The sequence below is a fragment of the Rutilus rutilus genome, assembly GCF_951802725.1.
Source record: "Rutilus rutilus genome assembly, chromosome: 19".
Classification (NCBI taxonomy): domain Eukaryota; kingdom Metazoa; phylum Chordata; class Actinopteri; order Cypriniformes; family Leuciscidae; genus Rutilus; species Rutilus rutilus.
In genome coordinates this window covers 24,416,081-24,428,311 of record NC_140232.1, presented here as the reverse complement: position 1 = coordinate 24,428,311, position 12,231 = coordinate 24,416,081, and the positions used below count along the sequence as shown (strand labels likewise).

The 12,231-nt window shown below is 37.4% G+C and overlaps 1 protein-coding gene across 5 annotated transcripts in view; it reads left to right on the top strand.

Annotated features, from left to right (window-relative positions):
- nfic (nuclear factor I/C) overlaps positions 1 to 12,231 on the top strand; it is a 93,511-nt gene that overhangs the window by 56,113 nt on the left and 25,167 nt on the right. The window lies entirely within an intron of this gene.

The following is a 12,231-nucleotide window of genomic DNA, read 5'->3' as shown; positions in this document are numbered from 1 at the left end:
CAGTTTTTGAGTTTAATCTTTTCATTGAATGAAATGAATGACTCTGTTCTAGAGGTAAAAACATTTAACAAACAAAAAAGTATGACACTTTACAATAAAGGGGATCTTTTGTTAAAGGGATAGTTATATTGTAAAAAAATTCAAGTTCTGTCCTCATCATTTACTCACCCTCATGTCATTCCAAACCCACAAGCTTTGGTTTATCTTCAAAAAAAACTAAATATATTTTTATTGAAAGCTATAGGTTTCTGTCCCTCTATTAAAAGTCCAGGTAACTGAAACTTAGAAGATCCAAAAAGGTTCATAAAAGTTTCATAAAATGAATCCATCCGGCAGTTTAAGAGAAGAGATTGCTTTATATTATGAATAGATTTAATTTATGTGAACTAACAATAAACAATATATATTTTTACAGCATTTATTCATCTTTGTTAATGTTAATGTTTGTAATTAAAAATAGAATTGTTCATTATTTGTTCATGTTTACAGCGAATTAAGTAATGTTAACAGATTAGATTAACAGAACAACTTTTGATTAAAAAAAATAACATTAACTAAAATTAAAAAAAAATGCTACAGAAGTTCATGTTATGCTAATTCCCAAAAAAAGAAAGAAAAAAAAAGTAAATGTAGCATGTATAGCTAATTTCTAGCTATCTTTTTTAGTTTAGCTTAGCTAAAAAAATAAAAATAATTGTTGTTAGTTTAAGACTCATACAGTTTTGGATGGATTCATGCAAAGTCTGTTTTTGAGTTTTGAGGCCTACAGGGCAGCACTTGCATGAATTCTGTATGTCTGTAATTAACTTTTCTTTCACACAAATTAAATCACTTTTATACAAACTTAAAAGTTTTTACTTAAAATCTTTGCTTTGAATAGACTAAACAATGAAGATTAATTGTGAGATCTCAGGGCTTGGCCTGCATGGCAGTCGGTGTAGGTTTTCCAAGCTTTCTGAATGAGGAAAGCCCTCATCAGTCCTGGACGAAGAGCTTGTTGCAAGCAGCCAAGCCACACTGAAGCAGCGGAGGCTGCCACGTGAGGACTAGAGGATCCAAGAGCCCCGAGACAGAGACAAGGCCAGTGTGTATCAGTGTTTCAGACCACATTCTCCACCACAATGCAAACCACCCGGGGTGGTTAGCACACTCAGACACTCAGCCTGATTTTATGGTTCCCCCAATTCACATGAGGAACAAACATGACATGACATATGACACACGCATGACAAACTCCTGACACTTTGTAGCGGCAGCATTGTGTGATGGCTTTATCAGGCTGTTTATGAGCTTAAACGCTATATAAATAAATACTCTCTTTGTACTGTATGTTAAATAACTGATCTTTGCGTGCATTTATAATTAAAACATTATAATTGAGACATTTTTTTATTTTAATTTGTAAAATTGAATGTTATATAATGGTTAACCGTATTCCAAACTGTATAATTGAGGCAATTAGTACTGGAAATTTCCATATTTTTATGCAGTTTCACTACATGTCAAGATCACATTGGCTCCAGCAACGCTGCCCCCTACTGGTGACACTGACTTTTTGCACCAATCCTGTACACACCCAATGTGATAATAATAACCCCGAAAAAGTTCCTCTAGCTCTTTAGGGTCTTTAGGCAGTTGAGGATGTTTGGATGGTTCATACAAAAATTGTTATAATTTACTCATGTTGTTCCAAACATGTATGACTTTCTTTCTTCTGCGAAACAGAAGATATTTGATGTTCTTTTTGTCCAAACAATGAAAGTCAATGGAATCAGTGGAGTTTCTTTCTATGTACAAAGCAGTTCAAAATATCTTCTTATATATTCCACAGAATTCCACAGGAGTAAATGATGCCAGAATTGTGAAATGTTTATATAGGTGAAAAGTAGGTTATCAGCCAGTATTGTTGTGGTTTCTGTTGTATTGTTTGCAATTGGCTCTGTGTCCGGTCCATTCCGGTAAAGTCCGTTATAGTAGAGCGGGAACCAGGGTGTCAGATCAGAGGGGATTGCAGCCTGTCCGACCTCAGCGGAGGAAAATTCGTATTTATTATGGATCTCCGACCGCATTGCTAGGCCCTAAGAAACCGCAATTTGAAAAGAATCCTGTGCCGAGAAGAGACAGGGAGGGTGATGGAAGTAGCCCAGAGGGTGAGGCCTCTGTGTTGAGGGTCCTGGCGCGACTTTGGCCTTGGAGCCCTCTCCAAACCAAACACCCTCCCAGCGCCCACCCAGACAGCCATGCCCTTCTTCCACTCCCGGAATGGCGATGGAGGGAGAGCTGGGAAGTGTGCCCTGCGAGATCTGCCCGTCTGCAATGACCTACTGTAGCCTCCGCTCTCCCGTTAGCTCTGACGGCCAATTAGAGATGTCAGTGAATGTTTTGATGGAAACCCAAACTAAGCCTTTTCTCAATTTCATCCCCATAATCATGGAAACCGTGGATTGCGAAGGCATGAACCGGTAGCCGCTAAAGGCTTTTCCACTCACACGTGATGTTGGAACTTTTACAGTACTGATTGTTGTGCGTGAGGGTGGCATGCACATATGCATACATGCATTTGCGTGTACACATGATTTGTATAAATGCTGTGTGTGCATATAATCATTTAGCATTATAATTTCACGTGCCAGCGTTTGTGCACTCTGCATGTGTCCTCAAAAATGACATGCTATGCTCAAATTGCAGAGAGAGTGCTTTATAGCTGATCCAAAGGCTATGGTGGGTGGTTTAAGCCATTTTATATAAATATATATTTTAATATGTCTATGAAACTCATCCAAAAATAACTTGAAAGGAATACGCCGTTCACATCTGGTTTTTATATTGTGGTTTGCGGAAAAGCAGAAAAATAGGAGCTTTATAATTCTTTACTTACAATGCGAGTGAAGCCTCAGAGTGCCCTCTTCAACTACAGCCTCAATAACTATTGTTGTTTAATGGCCCTCTGAGTCAGAGTAGCACTGGTTTGGCACTGAACTAGTACTGCTAGTTTATTTCTCTGTTTCAAAAGCAGAACATGACACAATTGTACCTGTGAATGAGATTGATGAGGCTCAAACAGCGTTCTGTTAGCCACCTAATTAATCTTAGAGTTAGAGCTTCAGTGTTGTGAGTTGGACAAGAGATGGTATGAAGAAGAAGAAAAAATGAATGGCAGAAAAGCGTAAAGCGCATATTTGACAGCTGTAAGAATGGCAATCCCACCTTCCAATTGGAAGAGTATGATTAATCTATGTGCATCTGCATCTGTTTAGTTCTGCATTAACGCTTTTCATAAAAACAATTCGTTTTATTTTATTTTATTAATTTAGTTCTGTGATTGGATAAAGAGCCATTTTAATGGATAATGTGTGTTCCTTCAAAAGGAAGTTTCACCCCAAAATTTGCTCACCTGATGACATCATTTTCTTTTTCATATAACCTTAAACAAAAAGGTAACGTTTTTGGTTCCTTTAATAAATATGACTTCCATGTGTTCTTCTCGATTTCGATTAGTTGAGCTTAGAGTTTAGGGTAGATATGCTTCTGAGGTGTCATTGTTAGAACGTAACACGTGCAAAGAGTGCAAACGTGTGTGTGCGTGTGTGTCTGCACCTGCAGTGTGACTCTTATATAGCCTTGCCTGTCTTCCTCCAGCTGGCAGTGATTTGTCCAGGCGTTCAGATTGAGCAAATAGCTGCAGTGTGTTATTACTGTCAGACTCAGGCAGCCCCATAATACCCCTCTGCCACAGGAAGCTGCAATCTTGCAGAAAAGGTCAGCTGGACCAATTACCTCCGCCTACCATTTTCCCCTTAGTGAGTCCCTCTCAGCGTCCCTCGCCCACTCCTTCCTCACAGGCCCCCCAGTAGTTGAGACGAGAAGTAAAAGACTGTCATTTGGATTTTGCAGCTGTCGGACAGCTCCTCCTCAATTGCATATTTGTGAGGGATTGTCCTCACTGAATATTGTTTTTGAATGCTTATTTTTCCATTCTCATGGAAAATGATAGTTTTTTTTTTTTATAGATCTGTCTCTTGTTGTTGTGTGTTCAGACCACTTTTTCCTTTTCATTATTTCATTTTTCATAATACAGGTTGACCAAAATGATTTTTAATACACAATGCCGATATATATCTTATGCTTTGCGTTCCATGTTCAGAAATGATTTTTAGTTTTATTCTTAATAGAAGTTTATTTACTTAAAAAAAAGTGAAGAAACCTGTTGCCTTAGTTATTAAGTCAGTCAACTTATCACTTTTTACAGTGTAGCAATATCATTATAGTGTGTTATTATTATTATTATTAGTAGTAGTATTATTATTAATACTAATAATAGTGCCAGTTGTCATGATTTCATGTTCAGCCATGTTTTTTTTTGTGGTCAATTTACAGCTGTGTTGCCTAAATTGATTAAAAATGTTTTATACAAATGAATGCATTTAAGCATTTATGTAAACATTAAAAACAGGCAAGTTAATTTACCTGTGAATAGAGGCAATTTATAGCATTCGTTTTATTTACAGTATTTTTTAAGAGACATTTTTATTTCATACTATAAATGTGACTGTACTCATCCTTCCATGCTCTCTCTGACTCTATAGCACACCAGTTTGCCGGACCACATAAAAGCACAAGCTTCCTTCATTAAATGTCAGCTTTGCGGCATCGACCCTATTCTCCTTACCTCAGCAACTTCAGAGAGAGATTTAAGAGGAGACATTCCCTCTCTCTCCTCTTCTTTTTTATCTCTCTCTCACTCTTGTACAGTCTTTCTCAGATTGCTGCATGCAGGTTCCAGAATTGACACTCGCCAAGCACCAAATGCGAGTTTAAATGGGCTTTGGCGAGTAAATAAAATTGAGTTACTCTCCAGTTGGCCGATAACTTGATTACAAACTGCAACATTTAAATTGTATTGTAAGAATGATAGTCTGACCCTCACTGCAAGTACAGACATACAAAGCATCTTATAAAGAAAACATCTGGACTGACTTGTGCCTCAGTGGTAAAACCTAAATTAAATAAATAAATTAAATTAAATAAGATGAACTAAAACGAAATAGTGCCAAGTACTAAACAAATACAATACAAATGGTCCAATATCCAATTCAACTGCATGTTTTCCCCCCATATTTCCTCTCAGCTGTGAAATTTCATATTCAGAAACTGTTGCTGAACAGAAATTTCCTATCAGTAGTGCTTGTTTGACACCTGGCGATCTTGAAAAACAAAACCTTCTGTTGCATTTCCTTTCTGTTTTACCCTGGCGCTTGTCCATCTAGAGGGTCTGTAATGAATTTAGATGAACACTGATATTCGTAAGATATTAAGATAACCCATTAAAACTTTCCCAGTGGATTCATATCCATGCAGGCCCGGGGGCCAATGCGGTCTGCCAGACTGCTAAATGCATCAAGAGACCCCTCCCTATCAGTCTCGCTCTTATACACACACACACACACACACACACACACAGTTTTTCAGTCTGACGTTCTCATTCGGTTCTTCTCTAGATGTTAAAGACTTATTGGCCGGCTGTGATGGCGATGGTCAGGATCAATAACTTTTACCCTAACAGCTCTCATGGAGACAGAAAGAGATGCAGACTGAACAGAAAAGAGAGAGAGAGTTTTTAGAGATATGCATTCACTGTGTTTGTTCTTTAGCAGAAAACAGATCAGCAATGAAATCAGAGCTTTGAAACTGATCAGCAGTGCTGAAAAGAGAGACAGAGAATGATACACAGGGACAAAAAAGAGGGAAATGTAGGGGAGAAATGATCAGATTAACAGTCCATGATGTCTGAGACACACATCCATCGATTGGGCTGTGTTACATTATGTTGTATTGCGTTATGTAGGGATGCACAATATATCTGTACCTTATAGTTTTTTTTATTTATTAATAGTGGATGCTAATTCCCTCTATTTTTACATTTATATTACCTTTGCCATCATCTAACATGCACTTACAATTATTTAAAGGTTATTTTTTGCTGATTTTCAACCAGCTTTGTATTATTACAATATCAGTAGTATGTAAATGATCAATATGTGCACATTTTCCATGTTACCTGCACCAAGATATCCCATTTGTTTGTCAGCAAAAGCCCACTGGATGATGAAAAAAAGGTTTTGTATCCTTGCTAATGGACAGTCCAATCAAGCCCAGTGCATTGTGAGTGTTGAAGTTTTCCAACCTTTTTGAGAAGCTGCTCACTCCAGAACCAGTGGGTGAAGTTTGGCATCCAGCTCCTCCTCTCTGCATCTACTTGGTGGAGCTAGAACGTCCAACCTCACCCTAAGCTTTGACCCTATCCTTAAACCTAATTAGGTTAAGCTCAACCCCTTAGATAATAACATAATTTGAATATCATCCCTGTGTTTTATTGTGTTGCTCTGTTTTGCACCGTGTCGTTGTGTTGTGTTATGCTTTACAAAAGCCTGGAGTGAATCTAAACTCCAAGATATTTGGCATTGGATCTTTCATTAACTTCTTTGAGTTTGAGAGCCCAGAATTTGATTTGCAATATGGTTACATTTTGGTTATCCACTTTTTAAACACAAAACAAAATTTTCATTTTTTTCTTCTTATAAATTATGAGTGGTGGTTGCGATTCTATTACTAGGATGTTTTGAGTGTTTTTAGCATGTTGCCGTGTGGTTGCTAGGGTGTTATGATCGATGAAGTGGTTCTTTATTGGCTTATTGGCCAAGCTAAAAAAGCCCACTCCAGGTCAATTTCCCCTTTAAATGGAAATCCAGAGGATTTCTTTTGCCGCTTTACCATCCGCCAAATCGTAGGTCTGATCCCTTAGAAAAGTAATAGCGTAGCTCTCCTCAATAAGTTGAATACATTGCTTACCTTAACAAGTGCCACCATGAGACTGTTCCAGGATGCTGTGTGGTTTATACAAGATTCATAAGGGCTGTTTGTGGCTCTGAATGACTCTATGTTTCATACTAAATTCCATAGTTGCAGTGTAAAGGAACAGCTCATAATTGTTTCAGTATTTCGGCAGAATGCCTCTGAATGCCCTCCGGTCCATCTGTCTTACTGGCTCTGCGCTGAGGGAAATAGCACCTCTTCCTCTCAGAGTGATGGAGAACGCTGGGGTGTGGTATGACAAAGGTTGTCACCCTCAATCAGCTCAGCTACAGCTGGAAATGAAACGTTACAAGCTGCTTCAGAAAATGATGTAGACCAAATCCACACACAAAGACACGCATTAGCACTCATATAAACACCGTGACAAAATACTGTTAATTTAACGTGATTAAACAGTCAAGCCTGTCCTGTTGAACAAGTAGTCAGCTGTGCTAAAGCTATTCAAGCGGTCAGTTTCTTTTCAAATGTATAACTATCTCATGATTTTATTTATGTTGCAATCAGAACAGTATTTATCTGATCGACAAACAATAAGGATCTCAATAAGAGTGACGGCATTAAACCTGCAGAGGACTCAAAGGAATCAGTTCAACTTTTTCTTTAAAATGATTCATTGAAATGAAGCATTTACATGAACTGATTCTTTCAAATTAATTAAACATCAAAATGCTATTTGAGACAGGCAGCAGTTTAGGAGTGAATATTTGAGCATTGCAGTTCATTTGGCTGTAAAGCACAATACAGTGTGACATGAACACCAGCGAAGTAGCATTTTGTAGAAGTAGCTAAAAAGGTAGTAACAAGTAGTGTTGGTCAAGTATCTCTTTGCTTGTTTTTCTGTACTTTTTGTGTTTTTATTCATTTAATATAATCTAGGGGTCTTCAAGGATAAAGAGATGAAGCAGAGACCCTCTGTTATGTATTGTACATAACTTACAGTTTAGAATTTTTTTTTTGCACAGTACATTGTTATGCTGCTTACATTACAGGCCATTTAAATAATTGTTGTTAATGTATATACTCTACTTTTTAAAAGTTTGGGGTCAGTATGATTTCCAATTTTTTTTTTTTTTTTTTTTTATAATTCTCATATGCTCACAATGGCTGCATTTATTGATTAAAATACATTAACACAGTAATAATGTAAAATATCATTACAGGTCAAAATAGCTGTTTTCTATTTTGATATATTTACTTTTTTTTTTTTTTTTTTTTTTTTATGGCAATGCAGAATTTTCATCAGCCATTACTCCAGTCTTCAGTGTCACATGATCCTTCAGAATTAATTTTAATATATTGATCTGATGATTAAGAACACTGTAAAAAGTGAATAAAGCGAGGAAACCCGTTGCCTTAAAATGATTAAATAATAAACTTCAAGTGTAATTGAAAAAATTAAGTTATGTGAACTTGGCAATTTCACATAACTTAATTTTTTTAATTACGTTTGAAGTTTAATTACTTAATAATTTTAAGACAACGGGTTTCCTCGCTTTTTTCAATACAAATGATTCAATACAGTCAACTGATCACTTTTTACAATTAAACATTTCTTATTATCAGTGTTAAAAACAGTTGGTCTGCTTAATATTTTTTGTTAAAACTGTGATAAATTTTTTTTTTTGTGGTAATTTATTTGAAATAAAAATCTTTTGTATAACATTATAGTTGTTTTTACTGTCACGTTTGATCAATTTAATGCAACCTTGCTGAATTAATGATTAATTTCTTAAAAAAATCTTACTGACCCTAAACTTTTGACTGGTAGTGTACACTAATGTATTATTATTATTATTATTATTATTATTATAATTTTTCTGTAGCATGTTTTTTCCACATAAATTAGAACAAGATGACACAGTAATTTTAGACCCCATGATGACCCCTAATTATCTAGCCGATGACGTATTTTGAGGATTTGGAAAGTGTTGCGTTTCTGTGTGTCGGTGTGCAGGATTTCTAGAGGAACATTCTGAACTCAGCTGCAAACTATGTTTATTTTCTTCTGGGTCTGAAAGAGTGAAAGTTTGCTCACTCTTCCTGCCATGACTAACTGCGTAATATCTCATGTTGTTATTTAGCTGTTAGTCACTCTAATGGCTGAGGCAGTGCACAGGAATGTCTTTCACGTAAGGTCACTTCCACAGCTCAAACTTTCTCTCTGACTTTCGCTCTCTGCCCACTCCAACTTTCTAAATCTTCAGAGTCTCTGCCAACCATTTAGCAGCGGCCATTTGCCTTTCTGTCTCTCTGTCTGTCTGTCTCCCTCTCGCTCTCTCTTCTGCCCTGAACGGAGTGAGTTGGCACACAGGCAAGCTGGCACTCTTCAGTACTGTTACTTAAACTTTGTTCTTGCTTGAGAAAAAGAGGGAGGGATAGAGTGAGTGTGAGAGATAGAGAGAGGGAGTGAAAGCAGAAAGAGTGATCTAAAATGGCTGCCAACGACAAACCTCCTCTCTGCTCATGAAATGTCTGCCAAAAAGAAAAAAAAACCTTAAATGGCTGTGTTGATGACTGATTCCTGGCTTGAAATGTAGCTTGCATGAAAAGAAATAGCTACAACTTTCTCTAGAAGCAACCTCACTTTTACTGAAGTGACAGTTTTAGTATGGAAAACATATACAAGGACAAAAAGTTCTTAAGCTAGAGGCCATTAAATCATCAAGATGCTAAAGATATTACACAAAGAAGTCAGAAGCTAGAGGCAAAAATGATTTTTGGTTTTGTTGAAGGAGAAGGAAGCAGTCCACTTGATAGGGCAGAATATTTCTTGGGTTACTAATCGACTAGACTAACGTGTCCAGATTACACTTTGGATTGTAGTCCAAACTAAGGAAAGCGTTTCAGAATTTGAAAAATGGCTTTACAAAATGGCGCGTTTGAGAGAAAATGGATGTTGTTCAAGCACATTTTATTGCATCATATTTTCTACCTGCATTTCGACTTTTTTGTTCGCGTAAACATTTCTTTTATTTCTGTTGTGAATGCCACCTTCGTTTTCTCCCTTAGATTTGTGTGGAAACTAGGTTTTATAATTGGATTAGGTTTTGTTTTGCCATTTATTGTTCCATTTTTTTTGAGAAATCTACTTACAAAATGGCAAACATTTACTCCATGCACCACAAAGAAAATGGCCGTTGTTCAAGCTAATAGTTTTGCATCATACTTTCCATCTGCATTTCTATCTTTTTTTCTTCTTGGACTTATGTTGGAAATTAAATGTTTGGGTACAGTACTTCCACTCTTATTTTCATTTTATGTTTTGGTGTCTTCAGCTTCACGGGCCTTTTTGGACACCGGGATGTGTCAGAGCCTTTCGGTGCCAGTATCTCCCTCAAATTGACACTTTTATTTTTCCTTCCCTCCAATTCTCCTTGCCAGTGATTCTGTCTGAGGGCTGCCTGCCTAGAAACCGCCACAGCTTTTGGCAGGAGCGTATAGGACTCTGAAGACAGTCATGGAGGAGAAAAGCAGAGAGAGAGAGAACTGGAGCGTGTCCCTCTTTGTAGCTGGCAGCGCTAATCATCCTGGCCTGCGAAGAATCGCAGCGATGACAGACATGTTTGTTTATGTTTTTGTGTTGGGTTATTTTTTATTTTTTATTTGTCGCACTTTTAAACATTGCTCGTCTCCTCTGGAACAAACTCCAGACCTCTCAGCATCCATCTGTCTCCTACTGTTTAAGGCCTCTCCAATTTTTCATAATCAAAACATTGAGTATTATGGCCCGGGTCCAACCGCTTCCTTTGGAATGTCATTGAACTTTCGAAGATTTGTAGGGTTTATAATTCTTTCTTTTTTTTCCAAGAGCATGTGTATTTTACTTGCAACAACATAATTAGGCTGCACTTTGCACATATATTTTAAGAAAACATTTCATATTTTGTGGCAGGGGAAAATTACGCTGGAATAATTATCTGAGAGGGCGGATTGAAGACTAGTCTTAAAGTGATTTTAAAGTCAACAATCGACCATATTTATTTTCATAATGCACATTCCTGGTCTTATTGTGATTTATTCAGTGGTGGGGTGTCTTATTTCAAAGGCAAAAAAATACTTTGTCTTCGCAATCTTTAATCATTATGTAATGACTTTCTCTTCCTCTGAAATCACTTTTCTTTTCTGGTGACATCACCTAGGTCATTTGGGCTATTGGTTAATGTTAATCAATAGCCAATTTTAGCAAAACCGCTTTCACTCTGGTTCCATTTTGGTATGTAACGCCCACTTCTTATAGTTTAGCTGAATATCCTGTTTGGAATTATGTCACATTATGGAAGTGAAATTGGTTGCAAACACAAATTCACATGGACTTTTATTGTATTACCTATTTAAAAAAGATATTTGCTCCGTAATCGCTGTTGTGTTGCTGCTGCCTGTGTGTTTTCATGTGTCTTGAGCAGTAGTTTGCGGTCGGCCTCCAAGTCCTGCAGGCCACAAAGAGTGTGATAGTCGTAATGAAGCGTTGCATTCAGACGTGTGCAGCCGGTCAGACTCTCCTCGACTTTGAACTGGCAGTGGCGTGTGGCCCATCTGATAGGGAGCACTCTTATTTATTTATCCAGCTTGAGCTTTTTTACTGGCTTTTCTTTGAACGCCTGCCAGAGTCCTTGCGGTAACCCCTCCATTCTTTCATTCCCTATTCAGAAAATCCTCCGCTGCTTCTTGACTCAAATTCGTTTTATGTGTTTATCTGTGTTTTCCCCTCACATCCGTGTGGCAAAGAGCTGGAACGCTCACAAATGGGAAGGTTTTATGGTTGGATTAGGTTGTTTTGTCATTATTGTGTTGCTTCAATGAGTTTACACTTTGGCAATACAATCCCCATGCTCTGCCAGTGAAGAGGGTTCAACGAGATTACGCTCGGCCTTGCCAAACAAGTTGAAAAGAAAGAGAATATTTGAATGGTTTTGGAGCACTTTGATACGGTGTGTTTCTCATTTACAAGGCTTATGAGCCATTTGGCCGAGACTCAGTTTGTCGTGGTATCAGAGCGCACGGCTGTATCAGTAACGTTTGAGTGATTTATATAAAACATACAGAGTGTTCACTTTCTCTGCTGTTTATACAGAAACATGTTCTTATATTGAATTACCAAAGCTATCGCTGACATATCAACCACATGCCAACATGTCAGAGGTTTTTGTTCATTGATCATACACTTGCATTTGGGAAGAACTCAAGACTCTATCTAATCCTGCTGCAGACTACAGCACAGAATCACATTGTCGCAACTGTTTATTATTTGTATGTTTTATATTCATATTCCGCTGACCTATTTGTGCCAGTAATTCAGATTTTTACTTACCCTGCCAAGATGTCAAAAATGTACATTTGAAAACATATTTTTATGTGGCA